This window comes from Aythya ferina (genome assembly GCF_964211825.1).
Source record: "Aythya ferina genome assembly, chromosome: 2".
Lineage (NCBI taxonomy): Eukaryota > Metazoa > Chordata > Aves > Anseriformes > Anatidae > Aythya > Aythya ferina.
This window is the reverse complement of record NC_140297.1, coordinates 31204848-31221763: the sequence shown is the minus strand read 5'-3', so window position 1 is coordinate 31221763 and position 16916 is coordinate 31204848. Positions and strand designations below refer to the sequence as shown.

At 40.9% G+C, this 16916-nt stretch overlaps 1 long non-coding RNA gene across 1 annotated transcript; it reads left to right on the top strand.

The window, feature by feature from the left end:
* Nucleotides 1–221: 221 nt before the first annotated feature.
* On the top strand, nucleotides 222–16627 carry LOC311432520. Its single transcript, XR_014690113.1, has 4 exons — nucleotides 222–348; nucleotides 7151–7380; nucleotides 8198–8483; nucleotides 16119–16627. It is a non-coding gene; the product is annotated as an uncharacterized lncRNA (long non-coding RNA).
* Nucleotides 16628–16916: the final 289 nt, after the last annotated feature.

The following is a 16916-nucleotide window of genomic DNA, read 5'->3' as shown; positions in this document are numbered from 1 at the left end:
GCCTTCCTCAGCCCATTCCTCAGCCCAGTTGTTTATCACAGTTCTGTTTGTCTTGTGTTTCTGGCAAGCACCAAGGGAAAGAAACAGCCACTAACACCACATTTTATCCAGTGCAAGCTGATTTTGATTGACAGGGCTTTAAAGCACTTGTCTAGTATACATTTTCCTTGGTTATTTCTTCCAGGAATACACAATTAGTTTTGAGATCTGAAAAACACTATTTCAAGGCCTGCACTGAGGAATGAATCCCAACTATGAAAATACTTTTATGACAGAATATACTTGGCTTGTGTACACCAACCTGAAAAGGAAAATGGCATTTCCTAATATATTTATTCCCAGGTTAATGTAAGTATGCTTTTCAATATTTGGATTGAATCAGTTCTTGTTCTTCATCCTGCACATATTCCTGTCTGAAAAAACAACCAAACAAAAAAAAACAAACACATTTTTTTTTTCATATTTTTCAATTCAGTTAAAATCCTACAACACGGTGTTGCAACACAGTTACAAAGATAAATGAGAGAAAAGATACTCGGACAAGCAAGAGGTTATGTGATTTTAAATATGATGGAGAAGCAAGGAGTCAAGAGGGAATATGGCAAAGCTCCTCCAGATGGCAAAATCTGCCAGGGACACCCTCGAATGGCACAATACACGAAGGGCTGTGGGCAGAAAAGCCTTCCAGGCTCAGTAGCGCCCGGGACCGGAGCTCAACTAAGTGCTTCCCTGTTCAGCAATCTTTTCAGACAATTGCTTCTCATGGATAATTATTTGTTGCTACTTCTGCACCTCTTTCTTTTTCATTACACTGCCTCCTCCCTTTTGTTTCCTTGCCTCAGCCTAGCCCTGTCACTTCAAATTTCATGTTTCCTTTCCATTTGGGCCATTCTGCTGTCCTCTCCCGCGTCGTTGTCCCATCCTTTCCCCTACTTCTGTTACTTGTTCTTGCTCTCCCTATTTGTCACTCCCTTTCCATTCCTCCCAGCCCACCATCGTTGAAGGAGACGATCCCCCTCCCTTCCCCTGAAAGCCAGGCCGTGGTCTGGCATCAGAAACCCTTCCTCACTCCTGGATCGAGAACTGAGGCGTTTGGGCTTTGGCACCTCCGTGCTGCTCACAGCTGGGACCGAGAACAGATGTCACTTCCGCTGCCAGCTGCAGGCAGATGAGCGGCAGCTGCCTGGAGGGACAGACCTCCTGCATGGCAGCTGCTGGGCTGACACCCAGCGCTGCTCAGTAACCGGAGTTGGGCTGCTAGCAGTGCTGTCCCACCAAAGGGGAAGCGATCTGCTCCGGGATTGGAGCCCCCGCCACCTCAAGGAGCCCAGCTTGGGTTTGTAAAGTCAGCAGCAAGCTAAGGAGCCAGATGTGCAAATCTGTCCGAATCTCGGCAACAGCAAAAAGCGAAAGAAAAGTCAAATTCAGCTTGCAGCCCTGGCGACTGGAAAAAGTATGTTTTTACTTACTAACCAGTGGCTTTGCCAGGAGTTGCTAAGAGACAAAAAACGAGGCACCCCACGATGCTGTGTTAAGCAGTTCCTTTCCATGGCAGAAACACAGCCTGATTGAAAACCCATTGAAGTCAACGGGACTGCAAGTTCCTCCCAGTGCTCCCAAGAATGTGTGGCATCTACTCCCTCCGGCCATCTCCAACTAACTTCACACATAACCATGCTGGTTGTGCTGGTTTCTTTTTTATTATTATTTTTATTGTGCTGCAGTTTAAAGTGTGTATTTATGCTGTGTTCATCTCCCTCACCATTTGGTGAGGGAACATTATGGTTTCGATTAAACCCAACTGTTTTGGAGTTCAGTTGTGACTCCAGCCTGAGCAGCCACTGGCCTGGCTGCTCACTGTGACAGGCACACTTCGAAAGGGCATCTTGGAGTTTAAATTTTCTCTTTGAGGACTCACTCTGAATCCAGAGACAACACAGTGAGCCTAAAAGGATGATTTTTATGCTTGGTTTAAGCTAGTCTGCAAAGCTAGGAAAAGTCCTGGCCTCTTCTGGACACTGTTTTGTCCCTCTTTCTGTACCTTAGCACTGAGGTTTGTTCTGCTGTGCAGCAAGTCAGTAGAGGACAATGAAAAACTGTGTTTTCTGACTGGAAGCTAACCCTCAGAGAAGTGATTAGCTTTCCCCAGAGTCACCAGGTGGGACAGCTTTAGGGGAAGAAGGGATGCCATGATTCCTGTTGGGAAGGGCTGGACTGTGGGGCATGTAGAGCCTGGCATGCCTGACAGACCAGCATAGCCCAACTTAAATTGCCACTGAGCTGCACCCTTGGGGTACTGGTTTCTTAGCTTTGCAGTCTCGGGCCCTGCTCATATTCAGGGCAAGATGATTATTTGTTATTCTGACACTGTTATGCCCCTTCTGCAGACAGGGGAATGTACGTAGGTGAAGTACGGGAGGTTCAGGCACAGTGTGCAGCTCCTCTGTTCGCCTGTCACGTGCAGGCTTTGTAAGTAGTGAAGTCAGGCCGGACTGTGTGTTGTGACATGCAAGCCTCTCTGAAAATGATACATCTGAAAACGCTCAGAGGTGAACTGCATTCCAGAATGGTAGGTCAGGGTAAGAAAAGGAAGGAAGGAAACGAAGTGTCTCTCACCCCTTCTGGGAGTGGCTGCTAGCAGCAGATCAAAGAGGCTCAGCTATGATGGATATTTCAAGAAAAGCTGTAAAACGCCTTGACTGTACAGTACAAAAGGCATATTACTTCTCTCTCTCTCTCTTCTTTTTTTTTTTTTTTTTCTTTAGCACAACTGACTTCCGTATTTAATCCTGCTTGCCATTGTACACCTTTGTGTAGGCAACTCCATATAAACAGAAGGTACAGGATTTGTCCAAAGCTTTGTAAAAGCGTCTCATGGTAACACTGTAAGAATGAATATTATAGTGGCAGCAATGCACCCTCTGGTGGTGTCTACAAATATTTTGTCAAGAATCTTCCCCAAATTAACTAGAACAGCATCTGGTAGAGTAAGGATTTTTCTCTCCACCTTCACTGATTCCCATCAGGGACAACCTGGGGTACTGAGGTGGGCTGAAAAAATACTGAGCATGGTGGGCTCTGTAGCCATCAGCCCCAATGACTGCCAACTGGGTAACAAAGATGCAGCTGGCTTAAACAAGAGGCTGGAAGCCACACTTGGCATGTGGGTTTATGAAAAAGGGAGATTCATGCTAATCTGTGTGGGTGGAGGATGGTAAAGCATTTCTTATATGCTGGGACTGCTCATGTCAACATGTACCTGCCCTAGGCTGGGTTCTTGGTAGCTCATAGTGTTTTTTGCAGACCTTTCTCATTCCTCTCAAAACACACCTTGAGTAGCATTTGTTTCTGATTTCAGGAAAAGCCTAAAATATTGCCTAGATGGGCAAGTTCTGGACAAATCTGTGTTGAAATTATGTTTCTTCAAGTGTTTTATTGAACAAACAATTATACTGTAATGAGAATCTCAACTCTTAGTTTGTGTTTATTTAGTCATTTTTACTCTTAAACCCAATTTGATGAAAGGTTTATAAGCTTCAGAAGTTTTGAAAAATAGCCACACTGCACTATGCTGGATGTGGCCAGTGACTCCAGTGAGCATCAGTGAATAGCTAAAAGAAACTGAGGATTTTCAGCTTCCCATTAAAAGGGAAACCGGTAACTGTCAAACCATGATACATTAGGAGCCTTGTACGAAAGTTAATAGGAAAAAAAAAAAAAGTTATTTTGAGCAGAAAGTAAAATGCAAAGTAAAATTTCAGTAAGAAGTAACATCCATTAGATTCAGTGAGGATGAGAGAATAAATTGTAGTCTGTGATTATCATGAAGAAATATCCTGCAAAATGAATCTGACAATTCTTGTTCTTTAGGCTTGTATTTTTCCCCAAGAAAGCAAGAATTGGACCAGATGGATCCATGGAGGATCTTTCAGGACTAAAATGCAGTATGTTATGCAGCATGAATGCAATATTCAGTGTAGAAGAGATCAAACTTACTGAAGAAAATTATAGTGCAAGAAATAATGCCTTGCAAGTAAAACATCACATTGTTCAGTAGCTCTTTTGTGCCCTCTGCAGTTAAAACACTGTTATGTAGCTGTGCACTCAATTTGCATTTGTCCTTGGTTTGAAATGTAATACCTAGGGTTAATGAAAAACAGCAAAGCAGTAAATACTTCTGAATTTTTTTGGGGGGTTGCCTGTAGGCTAGATTGTGGTTTTTGTTATTCACTCACAATTAGCAAGTAATACTGTAAAGCAGATGACCCTATGTGTTCAGTGTTACCACTTATAACAATAGTTGAAAGCACAGAAATAAACAGAGCTGCACCCCAGTATAAGATCTCTGCTGGTGCACATTAAGTTTCGCTACATGCACACAACCATATATATACAGGTGTTGAGAGGATGATCTATCCTTTAAAGCATCAAAGATGTGTGTTTTTTTTTTTTCTACCAATGGCATTTTTTGAGATTTTTAAAGAGGGACATCTAGGTACTGATTCTGACATGGACTTCTAGCATGTACTAGAATGGGTTATTTCTTGTCTGTGACCTTATGTTCTCTGCAAATATATATCTAATTGGAACAAAAATACTTCCTTTAAACTCTGTGGGCTATAGTTTTCACTGTTGTGTGTGTTCATTGCTAGGTACAACACTTGGGCTTGAATGCTCCTCTCATGAAAGTATTTTCTGAAGTAACTAATACATCACTACAAATTGAATTCATTATTTTGAGCATATGGTTTTGACAGACATTACTGTGCCAGCCTGATTCACTTCTAGGAATAGTATAGCCTAAACAAACAACACAACATGTGAGGCCAGACAGAGAAGCTAGAAGGAGACTGGAGAAGACCAAAACCCCAGAGGCTGCTTGACACAAGGTTCTGGGACAGCAAAACCAGTGGAAGGTCCCAGAGACCTCCGAGCCCCCCACTGGTCTATTTTCTCTCCATAAAAGAGAAAAATGCACATAGTGCACATGGTCCAAAGTTTAAATTACAGACTGAAGAGTCAGGAGAGATGGACATAAGTTCCACTTAAGGAAAGACAAGTATTGGCAGGTTGGTAAACACCTCTGTACTTAAGTGTCTTTCTCTGTGGAATATGAGTAATGCTATTTCCCAGCAGTATTTGTTGTAGTGATTGTATTTATACTTATGAAGTTCTTTGTAAACGGAAAACTTTACAAGTTACTTTTAAAAACTGTTACTGTTGAGATGGTACTTCATTGCTGAAAACAACTCTGTGTATCATGGAATACTTGATTAACCAGCTGAACTATGGAAATATCTTTTTATCTGCATTAATTCTTTCAGTGACTCTAGAGATAAGTAATTAGTAATGTACATGAAATATAAGCAGGGACCATGAGCTGCAGAATTTATCAACATATAAAAATTATCCAGCCACATTTCTCATTTGACTCATTTGATTTTGTGCAATAGACTTATGAATGCTCATCCCTGTTTATATTCTGTATTAGCAACATGGATTGAGATGAAGTCTTCAGTCTTCAACTTTGTTGAAGTTACTCTTGGACAGATATAGAATTATCACTCATACTAGTGATGGCTAATTCCTATGGCTAGGAATTTTTGTTTGTTTGTTTTGTTTTGTTTTGTTCTGTTTTGGAAAGCATTTGGTAGAGGAAACTGGACTCCCAGCTTGTGTTGTGTTAATTTCCCAATAATTGTGTGGCTTGAACAGGATGTGTGAAAGTGGAGTAGATCAAAGGTTCACATCATAAGGTAGTCTAGGATGTTGGGTTTGATGATGGTAAATATATTACACAACTGGATATGTTGTTCAAGCTAGTTCTTGGTGCTCACAGATACAGGCCACTGAGAAAGAAGCAAAGAAGAAACAAGGGAGTAGAGATAGGCCCCACTTCATTGACAACGTTGAATTTGGAATTCAGCTCAAAATATCTGTTTCATTGCTAACTCTCCCCCACCCATCAGTGCTAGGGCAGCAAACCTGCTCAGTGTTTGCATAACCCTACCAGGCCCAGAGCACATCCCTCCTGCCAGAGGCTGGGGCCCACTGGAGGCCAGGTCTCTCCCCATGTGTGGATATTGCTCAGGGATGGTCTCCCCGTTTTGCCTGTGAGCCATACCCAGGCCGATGCTCCTTTATGATCCCCATGTGAGCTACACAGCAGGTGCCTTCCACCCATGGCCCTGCCTGGCCATGCTGGAGTCTGAACCCAAGTCTGACCACCACCTGCAGGATGACCTCCTGGCCTCTCCCACCAACTGCTCTGCTCCTGGCTGGGGTGGTGGGGATTATGCTGGCTCCAGTTATGGCTCTGCCTTCCCAGGGGTGCCCAATCCACAGATCGCGGTTGGTGGGATTGCCCCAGCCCAGTCTGATGAGCTGCTGTTTCAGACAGTGGCTGAGCTCAGGATCATAGGTGACAGAGGCAACACTTTGTGCTTCCCCAAACAATCTACAGCCATCAGCTCCTCTTCAGCTGCCCTCTGCCAGAGCGGGGGAGGCTGGTATTGGGTGGGTTGAGGAGGAGGAAATGCCTGGGAATCTTCCACCTGAATGAAATTTTGGAAGAAACCACAGTGTGTACAAAGTGGAAATTACCCATGGAACCAAATTGGAGTTTTTTTTTTCTTTTTCTTTTTTTTTTTTTTTAAACTGGCATAAAACACATAGACTCAAATCAATTCACCAAGACCACTGTCTAACATTTCTTCATTGCTGTGCTGACTTCAGAGGAGGGTGGTTTGGGCCCTCATCCCTGTTGTGGGGCTGTTCTCTCCCTGCAAGATGACATCTTCCACCATGCAGCACATGTTTTCCTCCAGCTAGTCTAGGAGAGAAGTACTGAAGTCACACAACTCTTCATGAAAGACATTCAGCCGGTAAGGCAACTTCCATGGGGACCGATGTGGCTTTAAATGTCCAAATATTCTTTCTGTAAGGCAATACACTGGTGTAGGAAAGTGCAATTTAATACCAATTTAAGACAAAACATTTGAAACCAGCTGCATAAATGAAAACAAAGCATGGAGATGCTGAACTATGTCTTACTTTGATCAAAAATACTTAAACAGATGTTTCAAAATTTCCTTTCCATATTCATACCAAGGCAAAAAAATGTAAATGTCACTTTTTGGCTTTGATTTAGGTTGAAATTAATCAAATGCCAGAATTCACAGAGGAATAAGAAAAGACCCTGCACCTCCCTCATCTCCTACCACAGAACTGTAGTGAGAGCGCACAGGAGATGTGCACAGGGAGACGGAGGCTCAGGAGCAGGAGGAAGAACAGGACATGCAGAAAACAGGATCCATAGAAGCCCTGAGATCTGTGAAGAGATAGGTTGAACCTCCAAAATACTGGGAAAGAGGAGAGAAAGTAAGTGATGGAGCGATTAAGGTTGTTGTTGTGGTAAATGGAGTTTTATTTGTTCTTTAACAGCCTTCTCTGTGGGATACTCCTCTGAGTAACATGCCTGTGGATGCATTAGATAACTGCAGGGTACAGAAAGTGAATTTCCCTAGAAGAAAGAGAGGATCAGGAGCGGGAGAGGAGGAGAAAGACGCCTGGGCAGACTGCAGGGCTGCTGTGCCGAGGCCGGACCCGCTGCTGCTGCTGGCCCTGCAGGGGGAGTATAACACCAGAAATGGGGCTCCCGAAAGCCCGTCAGGACAGCGTGCTCCTCTGATCTGGCACTTCCATTTGCAAAGCACACATTTTCCTTTGTGAGCTACTTAGCCACTTAACTCTATTAGGGGTGAAATATATGCCGTGCATGATAAAGGTTAGTTAATGTGTTTAGCTAACGAAATGCAGTTTGTGGTGTTCTGAAGTGAATGTGTAGGAGGGGGATAAAATAAGGCCTCCTGGAATGTGCCAAGGTTAAATTTGTGGACTTCCAGCTGAGGAACACGAGCCTAAGATCTCCACCTGCTGAGGTAATCAGTCAGTCCCAGGCTCACAGGTAGCTGCATAAAGTTTAAAGTGTGGAGAAACAAGTGAGTATGTTCTTCAGCCAATCTGGCACTGAACTTTTAACTTTTAAAATAAAATTTATTCTAACAAATTATCATAAAGACTTAGCGTATAGAGCCATGTTAATAGCAAGGGAGAGAGCCAGCAAGGATTTCTGACACATATTTGTTCAAAACTAAAAACTAAAGTACTTTTTTTTTTTTTTTTTTTTTTTTTTTAGCAGAAGATGTGGGCTCTTCCCAAGTGGGTGCAGAGTACTGTTGTGGATGGCCGATGTTGTGGTAATGTTGTGGAAGCTGCACCTGGTGCATGATTTTGGGAAAACAATGACCAGCCCCTTCACTGCCAGGGCCAACCAGAGAATGAGGCTGGCCCCAACAGTGGAAGAGCTTCCTGCAATTGCTATCTGGCTCATACCAAATGTGTGGGCATTCATGAACAGAGGTGCATTCAGAATTTCATCTGCACGCGCATTCATCTATGGGTGCTGTGTTTAAGCAAGTGAGGTATGCACAGAACCAGTTGGTGTTATTCTCAGTAGTCAACAACTTCTTAATTTTATTGTGCTGATTGCTGCACTCGCTTGCCTCTTGTTTTAAGCCCTAGTATTAGCAGTGTGGGTAACAAGTTCCGCAGCCTAATCCAGAGAAGATTCATAACTTACAACAAAGTGACTGGACTCTTTTGGTAATGCTAAAGGTGTTTAAAGACCAATGACATATAATATATTTGAATATTTTAGATACTGGATCCTTTTTAATACTGCATCCCGTTTAAGTGCTGTCTGTTATCACTGCAACATACACAGAAAATATTCTGGCTTGCTGTGTTCTTGTTCTATCATATTTGATTGAATACAAATGCTGATAAATGAAAAAGACTCATTTCTCCACCCATTTGTGTGAACACATTACACTTTTCAGAGAGGCTTTTATTTTTTTCTTTTTTTTTTTCAGATTTCACACATTTTACCCAGACAGTCAGCTCTTTCCAATTATTCTGACCTTTTTGAGATGAATTTTTCCATTAGTTATTGTTAGCATTCGCTTAAACAAGTACATCATAAAACATTTAATTATCGTGGCTCATGCAAAACACTTTGCATGCAAAGGTCCCCAGATACTTTATAAACATTCATTAAAGGTGACAGCAAGCAATGTATTGTAGCTAGGGAGAGCTGTTCCCGTTCTGCAGATATGTCATCTCTTAGTTTCCATTTATCCACAGTCTTGACAGGAAGTTAACACAATTACACCTCTCCTGCAGGACAGAAGCACACACTCAAGAACTGCTACTGCCTCTGCCCCCACTTTTCCTTCCTTACAGCTTGTACCTGTGAGCCCCCTGCCCATGAGCCCTGTCCAAGTAATGTTTGTAGCTCATTGGCTACTTTATAGAGAAGACTATGACAGTCCAGCTGGTTTAAGGATTTGTCTAGGTATAGTGCTAGGAAAAAAAAAAATCATGACTAAGTTTGGATCCCAGGTACTCCAACTAAAATCCAGCATTAAGGATCAGAAAGTAACTCCAGATTTAACTGATAAAGCAGTGCATGGTATGCCTTTATCTTTGTATTTACTATTCATAGGAAAGAGAAAACAACTGCTGAAACTGCAGCTTCTTCCAGTACTTCAGTTGCTGGCAGTCCAGTGAAGCTCCCCGGAGTTGGGCAGGTTTGACCACCTGGTTTCAAATAAAAAAGCCTCTTTCATGGAGTGTCACTGGTTTCCACACTAGCATGAGGACATATTGAAAATGACTGAGGAATCTCAGCACTTTGGGTGAAGGGATGAAAAGGCTATTGCTTGAATTAATGATTGCATGAACAAGAGAAACAAATGGATGCAAAAAGAAGACATATCTAGATAACCCTAAACTAACAGTAACGTAGGGTGGTCCAACCGTACTGTTCAAGGTATTGTCTTCTGGAAATAGTAAAAGATATCCTCCAAATGACTCGGCTTCCTGCATATTGTACTGGGACTGCATTTATAAGCTCTACCTTCTTCAAATCTTATTAATTCATGTGCAATGCTATATGACATGACTGTGTTAGTTTGATTCTTCTACTAGACCAGTTTCTACTATATGTGATCCCTCTGCAACATATTCCTTTGGGTGGTATAGAAGGAAAAGGAGCAGAAAACTAAAAATATACTTGAACAAACAGCTGGCTCCACAACCTTGAAAAGCCTGGAAAGAATACTCATGGGGAGGTAACTTAGAAGGACATTGATGTGGTGAATAACTGTGGTTTTTCTCCTCAGGAAAAGAGGGTCAATCCACTCCTTGTAAATGTACAAAATCATTTGAAAGAAGTATTGATTCATACACCAGTTTCTCCTCCCCTTTGAAGTAAACCTAACACCCTGAACTTTGGTCAGTTTTTCAAGTATAAAAGGATAGCAAGAGCAGAATTTTTGACCAGTAGTGTAAGATACTTTATAAGATTTCTCCTGAGGGATGGAGACCAAGAAACTATATAACTCACTAGCAGCTAGTAGACATATTGCACTTTTGTCTTCTGAAATAGAATATGATTGAAGTCTCACATACAACCTATGGCAAGTTTCAAGTAGGTTAGTATAAGAAAAGCAAAATATTTTAAGATGAAGGCTTATGGTTTGTTTTTATTGACTTACCATGCTCTAGGGGTTCACATTACTCTAGAGATCTGAACACATTTCAGGGAGGAAAATTAACAGTAGATTTTGAGGTACTTATCAATGAGGGAGAGAACAGAAAACCCACTGGCAGTACTTATACTTCTCAGATGGTAAAAGTCTTTAACACTACTGGTCAGCTACTGCCATTTCCCATTTGTGTCTCAGCCTCATCTGTGTGTCCTGCTGGCCAAATTCCCTTCTGCTACATCTTTACATCTGCAAAGTTCCTCTTCATAAGCAGGACGTCATCAGCTGCAAATCCATCCTCTCTGGATCCATTTTTTCATAAGTTTTAGGTGTGCTTTTCCCATTCTAGTAATCTTTCCTACCCCTGATTATGTTTTTCTGATCTTCTTTGTGTTGAACAGCTCATTGGCCCCAGTTTCCAGATGAGATCAGAAACATCTAGAACCTCTCTTCTATTTTCTAGAGAAATGCTGTTTCCTAGAGAAATGCCTTATTCACCCTTCTTGGCTCTATAAAATTAGGGGCAAAACTTTTCTTCTATTTTTTTTTTTTTTTATATAATTCTCTTCTGCCTGGTACAGCTTACTTAAGTAAACTTACCCGAGCCTCTGGGCTGTTTTACTGTTGCCACAAATATATTTGGATTGTTAAGTGAAATTACGGATGCATTAATAGGTGTTGTTTTAATTTAAATGTATAGATTGCATATAGATTGCATAGTATGAAATCTATATGTATATATAATGTAAGTTGTGTGGATATAAATATACACATTTATGTGTATTTGTTTGCATTTTAATATCTATATTATACGACTAGGAGAAACACATGTAAACAATATGCAGTTTGGAGAATGAGAACAAAACCTATCAACATTTAAGATGTTAACGTTTAAAACCAGACTTCAGGTGAGTAATAAAAGAGGCACCTTCATCAGACGTGTTCACAAATACAATGATAACCTAAGTCTGATTAAGCCAGATGTCAAACATGAAAGAGCAGGCAGCAAGGTTCAGGAGGCTGAGAACAAACATGAAGAGACAAGGATCTGAAAGGCCATGAAGAGTGAACTGTCTTGAAAATGAGATTGTTAAACCCGAGTTACGCTGAATAAGCTCCAGTTTCTTATTTTAATGCTTTGGGGGTGGACCAGAACAGAATGTTTACTCTCTAGTCTTGGCAGGCTGTTATCTTTCACCTAATGACAACTTGCTGAGGCAATTAAAGACTGTATTGACAACACTGAACAAAGTCAGCAAACATTTTTTTCCCCCAGTAGTAGTATTTTTTCTCCTAACCCATAATGCCATCATAGCATTTGTGGAGTGAGGAGGTATGTGGTATGACACAATACTGTAGTATTGAATCCTTTTCTTAAGCTTGGTGAAATCTAGAAAGCCACATCCTAGGTAGAGTAGAAGATAGCTCTCATGGCTTATTACATAACTCTTAAGAACTCTGCTTTTGTTCCACAGTGTTTGCTAAAACAGCCCATTTATCATGAAGGACACTATGCTCTCCACTGTCTCTTCCTTTATATTCCTTTATATCTCTGTCCCTTTCTTTATGTGACCCTGTAAAATAGCTAAGATTTGATCTACTCTTAAATGTGTTATAGGAGAAATAAAAAGTATAGAATAGTTCAATTTGTTGAAGCTCTTTTTGCTTCATTAGAGGAATTTTCATGTACCCCTCTCTGTAGGGGACCCAATCCAAAGAAATGCACCTGAACCAGCAGGAAAAATCTTCAGGTCTTCAAAGGGCAGCAGGTCAGTTCCCAAAGTAGGTGTGATGATCAACCTCAGATTCAGTCTTCTGTATAGGCAAGCAGTCACTGTTTTTTGGTTCTTTTGTGTTGAGGTGAAAGAAAGTATTGTCGTGCAGGAAAAAGTGCCTTGCTCAGCTGATAAGAAAAGTCTCAAAGAAGGAATTTACTCTGTTCAAACCAACCCTGTATTTCTCATGTACATTTCCAAACACCGAAACAATACTTTGCCCCACCTTTCAAAACAGACAGTACTGCAGATCCCTGATAGCACAGGTGGTGTAAGCTGGTCTGCCCAGCCTGGCTGCAGTGAGAGCTGTGTCACCGCCACATGATGCCATGGTCACTAGTAGGGTGCTACACTGCAGAGAGATGTGAGCTCATGAGGAACAAAGGAGAAGGCTAAGCAATGGTTGGGGCCCAGAAAAGCAAGAAGAGAAACAGAAAACACTGAAAACCTTGAAATGAATGTAACCAAACTTCAGAATGGGTTCAGTTCAATCATTAACTTCTGAGAGTTATCTAATTCATCACCTGAATGGCTTCACCTACTTACTAACCTGTCACAGTGATGTAGATAATGACTGAAAATATTTTATTGACTGTTGTTCTGTCCTGTTTTAACTATCTATTTACAAGGTCATCTTTTTGTGCACAGTGATTTGTCAAGATAGGATCAGTATTTGAAACCAGAGGAAAGGTTCAGATTGTTGTTTTGCAAGAATGGTCTCCTTAGACGGATCCTCTCTTATTCTGAACCTAAACTACATTGTGGCTAAAGACATTTAATCCAGATCCTTAGCCATCTCCAGCACCAAAATTGAAAAACCTTCACTCAGTTATAGGATTTCAGGTTCTTTATATTAGCATTAATTAATCACAGTAAGTAGTTTATAAACAGCTCTGTTTATTGCTTTCTTTTCTACCCTATGTTTTTTTTTCCACTAATTTGCAACAGAAATTATCTAATGGAATGGTCTGTCAGAAACTGTTCATGGAAGAAAGTTAGTTCAGTGATCCCAAAATGCTGACCACAGAACTTTGCACTTCTCAAACCCCAAGCAGTGGAAAGTCAAGGTAGCCAGGGAATGGGTCTAGAGGTCTCTGGAGGGAGCCACTGGCTTTGCAGGTTTGGGCATCAGGGCTTACTCCTAGCTGGCTGAAAGCCCTTGAGTCCTGTCCCTTTGCACCTGGCACCCCCGGGGCTTGTGCTTGGAGCCTGGAAGCACTGGGCTCAGACAAAGTCCCTGGGACTGGAAGCTGGATGTTTCAGGGATTTCTGCCAGATTGCAGCTTCATGTGGGGAAGCCCAGAAAATACCAGTTAAACAAGAGACTTTCCTTAGAATACCTGGTCTGAGACCTAAATGAGCCAGCACAGCTGTTAGTGAAACTGATATTTTTCTCAGTTTTCATAGTTGCTAAAATAGCAGCTACAGGAGCCAAAGAACAGTCATTTCTTTAAGATACACCCTATGTCTTTGTTTCTAAAGCAATTTTTTTTTTAATGTCTGGCTCAAGATAAATTTGAAAAATAATAATAATTCATTTGTATTTGAGCTGAATCCAAGTTCTTGAAAAGTCATGCAAAGGCAGAATCCTGTCTTTTGGCCATTTCTTTGTTGGGTGGTAAGCAATAATCAAATTAATGATTTCAAATTTCTTAAAAATTGTCTGGAAGCCAGTACAATTACAAGCAGATGGATAAACAGGAACAATGGGAGCTCACAATATAACCAACAGCAGTAGCTATTTTAAAACACCTCTGGAAAAAAAAAAAAAAGAGAGAGAGAAAATAAAAAATAATAATAAAAACAAAATAAAACAAAACAAAATACTTTTAGGGTGGTTTCACAGGGGTAGAGTGATTGCATTAGCAAGAAGCAGTGAGACCCACCCCATCACTAACACCACTGCAAGGGCTCAGTCATCCAACAGCTTCCAGGGCAGTCACAGAAACAAAACCCTGTCAAGAAGTAGCTGCAGAAATAAGTCCTGAAAATAACTCCAGAGTTTGTTAACTTGGGCTTGTTTACAAAGAAAATGGTCTCCCCAGGCAGAAAAAACCTTCTACCTCAAAAAGTGGTAGACTCGGCCCTTGCTTAAAATAACGTCTCTCTGGCAGTAGCTGTCCAGGACTATGGATGGGCAGCTGAGACATTCTCAGAATGTTCCCAGGAACCAAGGCCAACAGGCAAAGAGCAGTCAGCTCAGCTCCAGTAAACACTCTTAACCTTCAAAATTAGTGGCTGCTTGCAAATTGCCTATTGGGAACAGTTCTGGAAATCCCCTGTTCTGATTTGTGCCTGGGAGTGGTTTGGGGGTAGTTGACAACAGCCCTGGGGGTGCTAGGGACTTGCCTGACTGTTTAACACCATAGATGATCACAATCCAGTGCCCAGAAATGTTCCCAGGCCCTGTCTAATTCAACAGGATAGATGTATACTGAGAAGAAAATCAAATATTTTGTTTGTTGAGCATGGAACTGTCATGTTTCCTGCTTTGCAGGACATCCATAACAAGGATGGATGTTACCAGCATGATAATGTTTGCTTGTCTGGTTGCAGACCTAACTGCTAAACATGCAGAGGGATCCTTTTAGCAGCACTGGCAGTACTTCAGAAAGCCAACTTATTTGTAGGATAGCTGCAGTATTGTGCTGTTGCAACCTTTATTTTGCCAACATGAGGAAAGAACCAAATTCATCTGCAGCAGACTCTTTAATGTGACCTATGGACCATATGAGTTGGGTTTCATTGGTGATAATGGCCAAAACTGGGAAGCATCTGTTAATTTCTCCTCTAACTTTGTATATCTGTTATGTACAAAGTGTGATTTGATTTTTGGAAGCTGGATTTCCTTGCACAGATACTATGAGGCTCACCTCAATCTCATTCATACAATTTACTATAAAATCCTTGATTAATGCACCAAGGGCCAAATCTGAAGAGGGACAATCTGTCCAGAGTGCTGCTGGTTTACACAAGCTGAAAACAAAGATATTAGGCGATATGTAAAAAGTCAAAGCCTCAGACAGCTATTTTAAAGATTAGCTGTCAGCTTCAGCAACAAAAAGTACAATCACCTCCACAGCCCTCTAGTGTAATTTTGTCTGGGTGGGTGAAAGGGAATGAGAACACAATTGTTTCACCTCTCCTGATTCTTAATGATCCTGCCTTCCCCCAGCCGACCTACACAGAGACATTTACAGCCATCAAACATATAGATTGCCAGACCTAGGTGTGTTGGACTGCGCCTCCAGGGATCCTAACCAGATGGTATTTTAGGAGAGGACACAGTTCATTTCAGAGCAATCCGAATGAGCAGCTTTCTTTTCTTTATTACACCATTGCATTTGGCGGCAATCCACCAGAGGCAGATTCTCTGCTCTCTAAGGAATGATCTGCCCACTCTGTCCATTTAACAGGACATTCAGCTTGGAAAATCCAGTTGCTGATCACACATGTGGAGCAGATGTGCGAGCATGCGTAGCAAAATAAAAAATAAAAAATCCCAGCAGTGTACTGGGAGAAATGTAGCGTAACTACTGAAAAACAGTGACACGAAAGCTCTGATTCTGAAACAGTGGTTATTGTTGTTGTAAGGAGGATTTTTCTTATTACTCTTATGGAGAAGAAAAAAAAAAAGAAAAAAGTGTAATAAATCCTTTATTATTTTTCTATTTGGAGGTCAGGGAGGATTATTCATGTTATACTAATGTGTCTTCTTTGTTCATTTTCACAGACTTCTCCTTACAAAGATATGATTCTAACTATTTTGACCAGACTGTCTTGGGGCCCTACCTCTCAGAAACTTAGTGCTGGAAAACTTCCACTAGAAAGAAAAGAAAAGAAAAGAAAAGAAAAGAAAAGAAAAGAAAAGAAAAGAAAAGAAAAGAAAAGAAAAGAAAAGAAAAGAAAAGAAAAGAAAAGAAAAGAAAAGAGAAGAGAAATCCAAAAAACCCACACCCCTTTAAAAGAGAGGATATCAGAAGTATACATCTTTTATCCATGCCCCACACGCTTGCATGTAAAGGGAGAGCACCAGCTGTTTTTCTCATGGTGAATAAGGGTTACTTGGGGAAAACTGACTTCCTGTTTTTACATGGACAGCTACATTGTTGCATAGCCAGTTAATTTTGGTTAGGTCAATAGAGCAAGTTTAATTATTGGAACTTTCCTTATTCACTCAAGTTTCATACTGTACAGAAGAAAGAGGGATTACTAGGAAGTCCAAACTGTGTACAGAAGTTGAAAAGCTCATCTTTATTAATTACACGGTCCTTCTTAAACATACTTTTTTTTTTTTTTTTTTTTTTTTTTTTTCCGGGAGAGGGGGGAGGGGAAGAGGAGTTGGGATTTACTGAGTTTTGAACTGGTGACTAAATGTCTAAATGTATTTCACAGTTCAAAATGCAACGAATAAAAATCACATGGAGTTTTTCTTTCTTTGTTTCTTCTTTTTTTTACATGTTTTTTTTTTTTTTCTTTTCTTTTCTTTTTTTTTTTTCTTTTTTTTTTTTTTTTTTTTTTCCCAAAGAAT